This window comes from Dendrobates tinctorius, unplaced genomic scaffold (genome assembly GCF_039654945.1).
Source record: "Dendrobates tinctorius isolate UK_male_01 unplaced genomic scaffold, ASM3965494v1 ptg000164l, whole genome shotgun sequence".
Classification (NCBI taxonomy): Eukaryota; Metazoa; Chordata; class Amphibia; order Anura; family Dendrobatidae; genus Dendrobates; species Dendrobates tinctorius.
The window spans coordinates 6,405,552-6,418,500 of NW_027361831.1; the positions used below are offsets into that span (position 1 = coordinate 6,405,552).

Consider the following 12,949-nt stretch of genomic DNA (forward strand, 5'->3'; position numbering starts at 1 on the left):
CAGCGGTTTGGTCGATCGGTGGTTACTGCAGGTTATAGGCTTGTCGGAAGAGGTGGGTCTTCAGGCTCTTTTTGAAGGTTTCGATGGTAGGTGAGAGTCTGATATGTTGTGGTAGAGAGTTCCAGAGTAGGGGTGATGCGCGAGAGAAATCTTGTATGCGATTGTGGGAAGAGGAGATAAGACGGGAGTAGAGAAGGAGATCTTGTGAGGATCGGAGGTTGCGTGCAGGAAAGTACCGGGAGACGAGGTCACAGATGTATGGAGGAGACAAGTTGTGGATGGCTTTGTATGTCATGGTTAGGGTTTTGTAATGGAGTCTCTGGGCAATTGGGAGCCAGTGAAGGGATTGACAGAGGGGAGAAGCTGGGGAATAGCGGGGGGACAGGTGGATTAGTCGGGCAGCAGAGTTTAGAATAGATTGGAGGGGTGCGAGAGTGTTTGAGGGGAGGCCACAGAGCATGAGGTTGCAGTAGTCAAGGCGAGAGATGATGAGGGCATGGACTAGGGTTTTTGCAGATTCTTGGCTGAGGAATGAACGGATGCGTGAAATATTTTTGAGTTGAAGTCGGCAGGAAGTGGAAAGGGTTTGGATATGTGGTTTGAAGGAGAGATCAGCGTCAAGGATTACTCCGAGGCAGCGAGCTTGTGGGACTGGGGAGAGTGGGCAGTCATTTACTGTAATTGATAGGTTCGTAGGGGGGGGTCACTAATAGTGCGGGGTCATAATACCCCGCACTACAGTAGTACAGGGCATCACCGCAGCAATCAGAGGCTTGTATGTTGTGTGATCGCACTAATGAGGACTGGTGAGAAAAAAAATCTAGAAACATTTTGAAGTGAAAAATAAAGATAACAGTTTTAGCAAGAGAGAAATAGAACATTTTCCATTATTGATGAACACAGAGAGAAGACATCATCTATATATTTCAGGTAACTGAAAAAGAGTATTATTTTATTTGAAGCAGAAAGAAAGATGGAGAGATATAGCCCCTCAAATGTATAGCACCTGCCAACCATCCCAGATCCATAATTTACAGCCTTATGGAACTGATCCAGGAGGTCGCGGGTATGTGCTGGATTTATGTTTATCTGCATGAAGAATGGGAATAAGTGAGGATTTATTTATTGGCCAGTGGAGTAGGTGGTACAATATTGTGGGGGGCAACTTGCACTATCATATAGTGTATGGGGTGATGTCGGTATTGTGGGAAAATTATACTGTGTGGGGGGATGGTCATACTGTGGGAACATTATACTTTGTGGGGGGATGGCGGTACTGGGGGAACATTATACTGTGTGTGGGGGGATGGCGGTACTGTGGGAACATTATACTGTGTGTGGGGGATGGCGGTACTGTGGGGATATACTGTGTGTGGGGAAATGATGGTGTGGTGGGAACATTATACTGTGTTGGGAGATGGAGCTATATAAACATTATGCTGTGTGTGGGGAATGTAGGTACTGTGGGAACATTATACTGTATGTGGGGGGATGGCGGTACTGTGGGAACATTATACTGTGTGGGGGATGGCGGTACTGGGGGAACATTATATTGTGTGTGGGGGATGACGGTACTGTGGGAACATTATACTGTATGTGGGGGATGGCGGTACTGTGGGAACATTATACTGTGTGTGGGGGAGATGATAGGCGGTACTGTGGGAATATTATATTGTGAGAGGATGACAGTACTAAGGGAACATTATACTGTGTGTGGTAGGATGGTGGTACTGTGGGAACATTATACTGTGTGTGTGGGGGGATGGCGGTAATGGGGAACAATATACGCGGTTTTGTTTAGTACACCTGCTGTGTTTAATTGTCCAAACAAAAGGATGTGATTTCATGAAAATTTATGACCATTTAGGGACTAAAGATGCTGCTACATAGTAACACAGGTTGAATAAAGACCTAGGTCTATCCTGTTCAACCTTTCTCCACCAACTGTACATTTTGTAACCTAATCTAACTATAATCCGCAATGTTATGTATATCAAGGAAATCGTCCAGCCCTATTTTAAAAGCTGTTAGTGTCTGACATTACTACCTCCTGTGATTTGGCATTCCACAGTCTGACTGCTAACTGTAAAGAATCCTTTAGCCATCGGAATCGCTTTTCTTCTACCCATAATGAGTGCCCCCTAGTCCTCAGCACGGTCCTTGGAAGGAACAAGTCATGTGCCACTGTTTTGTACTGGCCACATATGTCATGATTTGTAGTTTTGCCCTGTCCTGTATTTTGTATAATATGTCATTTAACTTTCCTCTGGTTGTATTTGCTGTAAATTAACCATGTCTCCTTCCCCCAATACTTTGCAATGTCTTGTGATGTACCTGGACCATAATCTAATTTAGGCTTGTGTCAACAGCTAGTGGAACTGTGGCTATTGTTTTCCTAAGCAGAAGATAACCTACAATACACATCCTGTAGACTCAGTGGAGCCCTTACATTTCTAGAATCTTCTGATGGACCAAACCGTTGAATAGTAGGTGTGACCCCTACCCCCTTTCAGATGGGCTGATCCCAGGAGCCCTGACAATACATTCTTCTTTTAAGATCAGTTGTGATTTGAGTGCGGATGTGGAAGGAGTCACGAACTGAGTTGAGGCCAGCTCGTGACGTCCGTGGGATTGTGTGGAATCCTGTGGACTATTGCAAGGATTATTGTTATCGTATCTGGCACCAGGACTATCGTGAGGTGCCCGGATTTGTTTCCATTGTGTGGACTTATTGTGGACTTCTCATGGACTCCAAGGACATTATGGATATTTGATGTTGTATGCTCCCTGCCTTAATAAATCTCGTTGGATCGTCCCTCGGCCTTATGTCCCTTCTTGCTCTGTTGTATACCTCGTCACAAACTGGTTGGCAGCTCTGGGATCAAAGCAGAAGGAATGGAGGACAACGGCCCATCAACATCTGGAACCAGCACCGCAGAGTACAAGAACTGGACTGCAGTGAACCTACAAACAAAGGCCCGTGAACTGGGAGTCAGCTACAAGGGACTCTCCAAGGAGCAGCTGATTGAGGCTTTGGAAGGAGTTCGCCTGCAAGATGACGCTGAGGAAGGATCCCCACAGCAAACGGAGGAAAGACTGCAGCTGGAGGTAAATAACCAAAAAAGTCAGTGGGTTGTGTGGTACGAGGAGGAGTTGGCATTGCTGGGAGAAGAGGCTACCATAGAAGATAAGAGGGAGGCCATTCATAGAGCTCAAGAGAGGGCATTGCTGGAGAGGCAGCTCACTGTGGAAGCAGCTAGAAGCTCCAGACAGACTGTAACCCCAGCACCCACCATGAGGGAACTCCCCAGAGTGTCCCGCAAAGACTTCAAGCCGTTTAATGAGGCTTCAGGTGACATTGAGGGCTTCTTCCAGGACTTTGAGCATCAGTGTCGATTAATGGAAGTCCCGGAAAGGGAGCGAGTCCGACATCTGGTGGGGCTCTTAGAGGGTGGAGCTGCCACAGCCTATAGAGCTATGGACCCTCGGTGGAACTGTGAGTATGCGGAGATTAAACAGACTATTCTAGAACATTATGCTGTGACCCCAGACACTTACAGGACCCAGTTCCGTACTTTAGCCTGTGATGAGGAAGTGTCCTTCAAGATGTATGCCCACAGACTCAAACAAATATGTCATCGCTGGCTGGAGGGAGAGGAGGCCTTAACTTGGGAGACCTTCCTCCAAGTCATCCTAAAAGAGCAGTTTTACTTCAAGTGCCCCGCTGAGATCCGGGAATGGGTGCGTGAAGGGAGACCAGCCACTGTGGAGGAAGCTGCAGCTCTAGCTGATGAGGCTCTCACCATCAAGCCTCAGTGGAAAAAACTACTACTCAGTGAGAAAAAAACTACCAGCCCCCCAACGCTGGCGGCCCCTGGTCCTTCGGCCTCCAATATTCACCATCCCACTAGACCATCAACTCATGGTGACCTTTGTGTGCTTGTGCCTCGCATTACTCCTGCTCTACCTTCGGGACTACGACGTGGAGGAAGAATCCCAGAGCGCAGGTGTTATAGATGTGGGCAGCCTGGGCATCTGCAATTCCAATGTCCAGGTGTTCGGAGGCAGGACAGCTACAGAGCGCCTTTGCCTGTTCATTATCTACAGACCCCCTCACCAGGAGAAGAGCTGGATTCAGTCCCTGCAGACGTTCTTCTAGGAAATGATGTGGGAAATCTTCATTGCCACTTTGTCGGTGCGGTAACCAGAAGTCAAGCCAAGAGAGCAGCAAATGTGGACGTGTACAACCCATCCATGGAAATGAGGCCACCAGAACTGCCGTCACAGCTGGTGAGAGATTCTTCTTGTGGGGACAATGTGAGTGTTACTTGGGATAAAGTTCAGTTTAGACAAGAGGTAGATACTGACCCCACCCAAGCTAGTTTTAGAGCTCGAGCTGAGATAGGGCAGTTGGGGGAGAACGGGGAAAGAATTATCAGAGAAAATGGACTTCTGTATCGGGTTACCAATGCTGACTCCCTAGATAAGCCCTGGACTTATAGCAAACAGCTGATTGTTCCTCAGAAATACAGAATTCCCCCATTACACCTTGCTCATGACATTCCTACTGCTGGCCATCAAGGCAAAACCCACACTGAGAGACGATTGACTCAATCTTTCTATTGGCCTGGGATTTCCCAAGCCGTAGTGCCTTTCTGCCGAACTTGCGACATATGTCAGCGTAGAGGGCGACCCGGAGATCACCCAAAGGCACCCCTGCAACCGCTCCCTATAATAGAAGAACCCTTTCAAAGAGTAGCTGTCGATATCATTGGACCTCTGGCTAAACCAAGTAAATCTGGAAAGCAGTACATTCTCACTGTTGTGGACTATGCCACCCGATATCCAGAAGCTGTGGCCTTGTCAAGTATTTCTGCAGCCAAGGTGGCCGAGGCCCTGGTTACCATTTTCACCAGAGTAGGATTCCCCCAGTGAGATCTTGTCAGACCAAGGCTCCCAGTTCATGTCGGAGCTGGTCCAGTGTCTGTGGCGCTCCTGTGGAGTACGAGCGATCCGAACGACCCCGTATCATCCCCAAACAAATGGACTTTGTGAACGATTCAATGGCACTCTGAAGAATATGCTGAGGGCCTTCACTGACAGAGATTCAAACTGGGAGAAGTACCTACCCCATCTCTTGTTTGCCTATCGGGAAGTTCTCCAGGAGTCCACCGGGTTTTCCCCCTTTGAACTACTCTATGGAAGAAAGGTCCGAGGACCCTTAACCCTGCTAAAAGAATATTGGGAGGGATAAATCCTGATTACCGGCACTGCTGACGAGTCCCACTGACCTGGAGGGCTGCAATATCTCCCTGGGCGTTTAGACAGCGGAGGATCCTTGGGCCATGTCGAACCGCAGCAGTAAAAAAGATAAGGAGACGCCGGGGCGCGCCTCTGCTACATCCAGGATGGCACCAGCAAACAACAAGTCGGCTGGTAGTGGAGCGATGGGAGCTGCTGGCAGGCTGGAACGATATGCAAGGGTGCCTCCTGCTGCTGCTCGATTGCCCAGTGCACAGACTGAGGCAGACGCTGGATGCAGCGTGGAGCTGGAGGATCATCTCTCCAGGGAGGGAACAGTGAGTAAACTGGGCCCCCCTTCAGCCCAACACGTGCAGACACAGGGGCCTGTGCTGGAGGAGGAAGGAGTGGGGGATGGGGAGCAGCCGGAGTCTGTGACTGCTGAGCCCACACTGGGAGAAATCCTCGCAGCAATTAACTCCTGCAATACCACACTGGCCACTCTAAGTAATCAAATGGAGATTGTCACCAAGGACATGGCCTGTATTAAACAAGAGCTGCGAGGGGTGACTGCCAGGGTGGGGGAACTGGAGGAGCGTGTTGGTGCGACGGAGGATAAATTGCCACCAATAACACGGGAGCTGGGAAAAGCCACGCAAAATATTACAATACTGCTGAACAAGGTGGATGATTTAGAGAACCGCTCCCGTAGAAGTAATCTGCGACTGGTGGGGGTTCCGGAGAGGACGGAGGGGACTGACTCACTTGGCTTTTTTGAAAAATGGCTAATGGACACCTTTGGTAAAGATGTTTTGTCCCCATTCTTTACTATTGAGAGAGCACACAGGGTCCCTACGCGTGCCCCCCCGCCGGGAGCACCCCCGCGTCCCATCTTGCTTAAGCTCCTACACTTTAAAGATAGAGATGCTATCCTGCGCAGATCCAGAGACATTAAGGAACTTGCTATTAATGGGAGGAAAGTCTCCATTTTCCCTGATTTTTCCCTGGAGGTGCAGCGTAAAAGGGCGCAATTTATTGAGATTAAAAAACGCCTACGTGACTTACAGGTGACATATTCCATGATGTACCCTGCTAGACTGCGGATTGATGTGAATGGAGAAACGCACTTTTTTGATACGGCGGGAATGGCGCTGTCCTGGCTGGATATTAATGAGAGGTCCATGAGGAGGAAGAATACTTGAAGTTCTCCCTTTTTTCGCCACCAGGTGTTGTTACTCCTTTTTGTCTAGGACGCTATGCTGGTATAATTACTACTGTTCATTCCATTTCGGATTCAGGGCGGGAGCTGACCGGATTGCTGTGGACACTCGTTACAGTGACAAGCTGTGGACCCTTCTCCCTGCATGGACTCTGGGCGAGTTTTCTAGCCCTGATTCTCTCTATTTGAGAGAAATGTGCAAGTTACACTTGTGTTTGGGGGTAGGGGCGCTGTGCACTGGTGTGCAGTGCTCCCTCTCCCTCCTTTGTTTTTTTCGTTTGTTGTTGTATTCCCTAATTGTTCTGTGGGATGTGAAGTGCGTCAGCCGTGTCGCCCAATTCATTGTACTGAGGGATGGTGGAGATTGCCTCTCTCCCTCGGGAGTGGAGTATGTTCCGATTTCTCATTTTTTAGTCTGCTCTTATGGCGATATCACTTAATATTGTAGCGTGGAATGTTAGGGGGCTCGGGGATGCAAATAAGAGATGTGCTATATTTACTAATATGCAGAAATTTCTCCCGGCTATCCTGTGTATGTCTGAGACCCACATGGTGAAAGATAATATTCATTGGCTAGGAAAGGGATGGGTTTCACATGAATATCATTCCACGTACTCGACCCATGCGCGGGGTGTCAGTGTGCTGGTGCACAGGTCCATCCCCTTCTCATGTACTAAATCAGTGGTTGACCCTGGGGGCAGATTTGTATGTTTGCTTTGCACGTTATACGGTACACAATTTATTTTGGTTGCCATATACATCCCCCCGCCCTATTCAGTCGAACCAGTAAAAAGAATCTTGTCTATTTTGGGTTCCTTTCCCCCTGCGCCGACTCTTCTAATAGGAGATTTTAATACATATTTGCATCCCTATTTGGATAAGTTGCATTCGGGAAACATATCAGAGGATGCAGCCTCAACCTCATTTGCTAGAACGTTAGTGGAGCTGGGTATGGTAGATCTTTGGCGTGTCCGAAACCCCACAGCCAGACAGTTTTCCTGCTACTCTAGCTCCCACCACGCTATGTCACGGATAGACCTGGCCATTGGGAATACACTCATGACCCCATATGTACGAGGGGTGGCCTACCTGCCTAGAAGTGTATCTGATCACTCGCCGCTACATGTCACACTTTCATGGGGACACCCCCTCACCCTATCTAGACCTATCTGGAAGCTTAATCCCTTCTGGATCCAGCTTATAGGGGGATCTTTGCATGATGCCATTCTAGAATATTTTCAACTTAATGAGTACTCTGCATCATCACACATAGTCTGGGATTCCATGAAAGCCTATGTCAGGGGCTTATATATTAGAGAAATATGCACACGGAAAAGCCAAAATAGACGCTACACCCAGAGTCTGATCCAGGAGGTGTCTGTTGCGGAGGCTGCGGTGATACTCAACCCGACAGAGGAAACTAAAAAAGCTTTGGAGAAGGCACAGGGGTCGCTCAGGGAAAACCTCATGTCGGCGGCAGCAAATAAACGTTATTTCCTCAAACAAAAATATTTTATAGAGGGGGAGGGAGTAGGACATTTATTGGCCACGGTCATTAGAGCACAGGACGGATCTTCAAATATCAATAGGCTAAAAACGGACTCGGGTGGTCCTGTGACAGACAGTGCGGACATAGTGAGTGAGATAAGGAGGTATTATATGCGACTATACACATCAGATTGCAGTCTCACGGAGACTGAGATTGAGCAGTACCTGGATGCGCTCTCTCTCCCTGCATTGGCTGATAGCGATAGGGATTCATTGGATCGGGACATCCTGTTGGAGGAGTTGGAGGAGGCGCTTGGTCAGATGCAAAATGAAAAGGCTCCAGGAATGGATGGCCTGCCTGGCGAGTTTTACAAAACCTATGCACCCTTACTGCTACCTAAGCTACTTAAGGTATTTGAAGAGGCTGAAAGGCAGAGGGTCCTCCCGCCATCTATGAGGGAAGCTTTGATAGTTTTAATATTAAAGCCCGGAAAGGATCCAGAGGTTCCGGATTCATATCGCCCGATTTCCCTATTATCAACAGATGTTAAATTATTGGCCAAGGTACTCGCCAATAGGATGTCCCGAGTTATCTCATCTGTTATACAGAAGGATCAGACGGGATTTATCCCAGGCAGAGCCACATCTATGAACCTTAGGAAACTATACTTGGGGATTCAACATAGTTCTGGGGAGTTGGGGGGAAGAGCAATTTTGTCCTTAGACGCCGCTAAGGCGTTCGATAGTTTGGAGTGGGTTTTTTTGTGGGCGGTACTTCGGAAAATGGGCTTTGGACACAGATTTATAAATTGGGTGAGGCTGTTGTATGGCTCGCCGGTGGCGAAGGTTGGGGCTAATGGCAGGGTCTCTGAGTCTTTTCCTCTTGGGAGAGGTACTAGACAGGGGTGCCCGCTCTCGCCCTTGCTATTTGCTACTGCGGTGGAGCCATTGGCAGTTGCAATTCGGAAGTCCAGAGAAATAATGGGATTCAGATGTGGAACTGTGGAGTTGAGGATATCATTGTACGCGGATGATTTACTTCTATATTTAGATAAGGTACATTCCTCGATTTTGCCGGCAATGGAGGTCATTCGAGAATTTGGGCTGAGGTCTGGTCTTCGGATTAATTGGTCCAAATCAGCTTTAATGCCGATAGACCCTCTCCCGGCGGATTTCTCAGATTTGCAGATACCGGTCCCTGTAGTTCGGAGGTTTAGGTATCTGGGTATAATTGTTAGTCCTGCCCCGAAGGATTTTCGGGCTCTGAATCTGGAGCCCCTGTTGCAGCGATTTAGAGCAAAAGTACATACTTGGTGTCGCCTGCCGTTGTCGAATATTGGTAGATCTAACTTAATCAAAATGGTAATGATGCCACAATTATTATATTTGATACATAATTCTCCGGTGTGGATCTGTAGGGACTTTTTTGCAAAAATAAATACATTATTCCGGGAATTAATTTGGAAGAAAAAACAGGCTAGGATTCGCTTGGAGATACTGCAGCGAGGGAAGGAGGAGGGAGGATTGGCGGTGCCAAACCCATTCATATACTTTATAGCCTCCCAGATGCAACATCTTAAGGGTTGGGGTAGAGACGGGGCGTGTGACAATGGTGGTGATATTGTGAGGGAAGGATCGGTATGGAAATATCCAGGGTGCCGGTTGGAGGTGGGAAGACGGCAGATAAATGGGGCACGATACCCCATGTTGGCTATGATTTTCAAGGTGTGGGATAGGGGTAAGTCTCTTTTGAAGATAAATGGGCATACGGAATTGTGGCCATTGTGGCGAAATCCGGATTTGCAAGAGATCAAAAAGCTGGTGGGGTTCGGAAGATGGGAAGATAAAGGGATTTATCTGGTGTCACAAATTTTGCAAAATAATACTCTTAAGAGTTTTGAACAATTGAGAACAGAATTTCACCTCCCGCACGTCTTCTTTTATCAGTACTTACAGCTAAGACATGCATTGGAAAAACAGAGAAGGACAAATCCGGTGATAGTGACACATAATCAAACACTACATATGCTACTTACATCTGAGTCTTCTAGGGGACTTATCTCTGAATTATATAAAAGATTATTACCTGCCCATCTGGAGACATATCCACTGACTGCTGCTAAGAATAAGTGGGAACGGGACGTTGGCCCCCTGACGGAGGACCAGTGGTCCGATATTCTAGAACAGGTCCCTAAAATGGCGGTTTCTGAGTGCCAGCGGCTTTCGCAAATATATCTCATTCACAGGGTATATAAAACACCCAGCTTATTATTTAAAATGGGACTTAGGCCCAATACACAATGTGTTAGGTGTGGGCAGGATGATGCCCACTTGATGCATGTTATGTGGGAGTGCGGGCACATTGGGGATTTCTGGAGGCAGACCCTGGGACTCATAGCCCAAGTATACCATATCACAATACGACCGTCACCTCGTCTATGTTTGTTGAATTTGTGGGAGGAGGGGGTTGACCCGGACTCTGCAGTGGCCCTGGGAATAGCACGCATCCTGTATCAGGCAAGAAAGATACTTGCATATCATTGGTTGGATCCTATGCCACCAACATTGTCAGAGCTTAAAAATAAACTAAATAATGTCATCAGATTGGAAAGGGGGGCTTATTTAAAAAGAAATGCATTAAGAAAGTTTTACAAAATTTGGCAGCCATGGATGGAGTCACCGGGTCTCCCCTCGGGCGCACTGGTACGGGATGCGATGTTGGACCAGTTGCTGTTGTGCTTGCGATGAGGGGATGCTTGGGGGGTGAAAATAAAGTCTAGTGCCCTTTGTGGCGAAGTAGATTTTGAGTGGCGCGGTGGGAGGGAGCTGGGGTGGATTGGACCTGATATCCGTGGGGGGCGGGGGGGGGGCGAAATATGATGCGGAGTGGCGCGGCTGGCGGGGATGGTTTTCCCGCTGAAATGAGGCACTGATGTATAATTTTGATTTTTGTTTATTTGTGGAGCCATGTTGTTTATAGGCTCAATTTTATGCAAATATCTGTGTTTTGAGATTTCTTCTTTTTATTTATTCTTACACAGGAAGAGTTTTACCCTTTAAATAATATTTGCTCTCAATGTAAATTTTACTAGCTATATAAGATGTCATATTCTTTCTGTATTGATTCCTGAATGTTTAATAAAAAAGATCTGATTCAAAAAAAAGAATATTGGGAGGGACAAGTTGAAGATACAGGAGCCCCTGTTGTCCCTTATGTCCCTGGCTAAACTCGCTAGTTTAGCCCAGAGTCATGTGCGTATGGCACAAACCAGACAGAAGGCATGGTATGACCATAAAGCACGCTATCGGGAGTTTGTAGAAGGACAACAGGTCTTAATGATTGTTCCCCATTGGCAGAATAAACTGCAGACAACATGGGAGGGTCCCTTCCGGGTTCTCAGAAAACTAAATGATACCAATTATCTTCTTGCTTTAGATGATCAGGGGCTAAGACAAAAGACTGTCCATGTGAATATGATTAAGGAGTACCATGACCGGAACCTTCCAATGATAGCAAGCTGTCGGCTAGCTTCAGAAGACGGTCAAGAGGATGAGGACTCCCTACCTGATCTTGTGGAAGCAGCGAGAGCCCCATCCACTGTGGAACAGGTTCCTCTGGGAGATCACCTGGATTCCTTGCAGAAAAAACAGATGCTGGGAGTGCTTCAACAGAGACGGGCTGCTTTCTCATCCCAACCAGGTCGAACCACCGTCACCCAACATCATGTGGACACTCAGGGTATCCGTCCCATACAACAGGCTCCTTACCGGGTAACTGAATCTGTTCGAAACACCATGCAGCACGAACTGGAGATGTTACAGCTTGGGGTAATCCAGGCCTCCCATAGCCCTTGGGCCTCTCCTGTGGTGTTAGTACCCAAGAAGGACGGGAGTACTTGATTTTGTGTGGACTATCGACGACTAAACGACAATACCGTCAGCGATCCTTACCTAATGCCCCGTATTGACGAACTTCTAGACAGACTAGCTGAGTCCCGATATGTCACTACCTTGGATCTCAGTAAGGGATACTGGCAAATCCCTCTCACGGAGGAAGGGAGAGAACGGTCCGCTTTTATAACCCCCTTTGGTCTGTATGAATTTCTAAGCATGCCTTTTGGAATGAAGAATGCCCCGGCAACCTTCCAGAGAATGGTGGACCAGATCCTCCGGGGATGTGGTGACATTGCTTGTGCCAACTTGGATGATATCGCCATCTTCAGCCAGACGTGGGAGGAACATCTGAATAAAGTAGCCATTATTCTTCACCTGATTCTTGCAGCCGGCCTAACCATTCGACCCGATAAATGCCAATTGGGGATGGGTGAAGTCCAGTACCTAGGGCATAGAGTAGGAGGAGGGAAGCTCCGTCCTGAACCTGCCAAAATCCAGGCTATTAGAGACTGGCCTGTACCCCAAACTAAGAAACAAGTTATGGCTTTTTTGGGCACTGCCAGTTATTACCGAAAATTTGTTTCTCACTTCGGCACTGTGGCCAAGCCTCTTACCGACCTGACCAAGAAAACGATGCCCCGGCTGGTGATGAGGCTTTTAACCGGCTGAAGGACGCCCTGGTCTGCGGGTCGCTCCAGATTACAAGAGGAGATTCATTGTGCAGACGGACGCCTCTGCTTATGGACTGGGAGCTGTCCTCAGCCAGGTGAATGCAGCTGGGGACGAACACCCCATCGCCTACCTTAGCAGGAAACTGCTGGACCGAGAAGTGGCCTATGCAACTGTTGAAAAAGAATGTCTGGCTGTAGTGTGGGCCCTTAGGAAACTAAGGCCGTATCTGTATGGACGAGAATTCACTGTAATTACTGATCACAATCCCCTCACCTGGCTGAACCGAGTCTCTGGGGACAATGGACGCTTACTACGATGGAGCCTGGCTCTGCAGCCCTATAACTTTACCATACAGTATAGAAGAGGCAGCCAACACCAAAATGCAGATGGACTGTCCAGGCAGGAGGAGCCCTGAGTCTGGTCAGCCATGCCTGT

At 48.0% G+C, this 12,949-nt stretch overlaps 1 protein-coding gene across 1 annotated transcript in view; it reads right to left on the minus strand.

The window, feature by feature from the left end:
* The window catches only part of LOC141052959 (uncharacterized), a 105,276-nt gene that overhangs the window by 79,378 nt on the left and 12,949 nt on the right, over positions 1-12,949 (minus strand). The gene's annotated exons all lie outside the window — the stretch shown is intronic.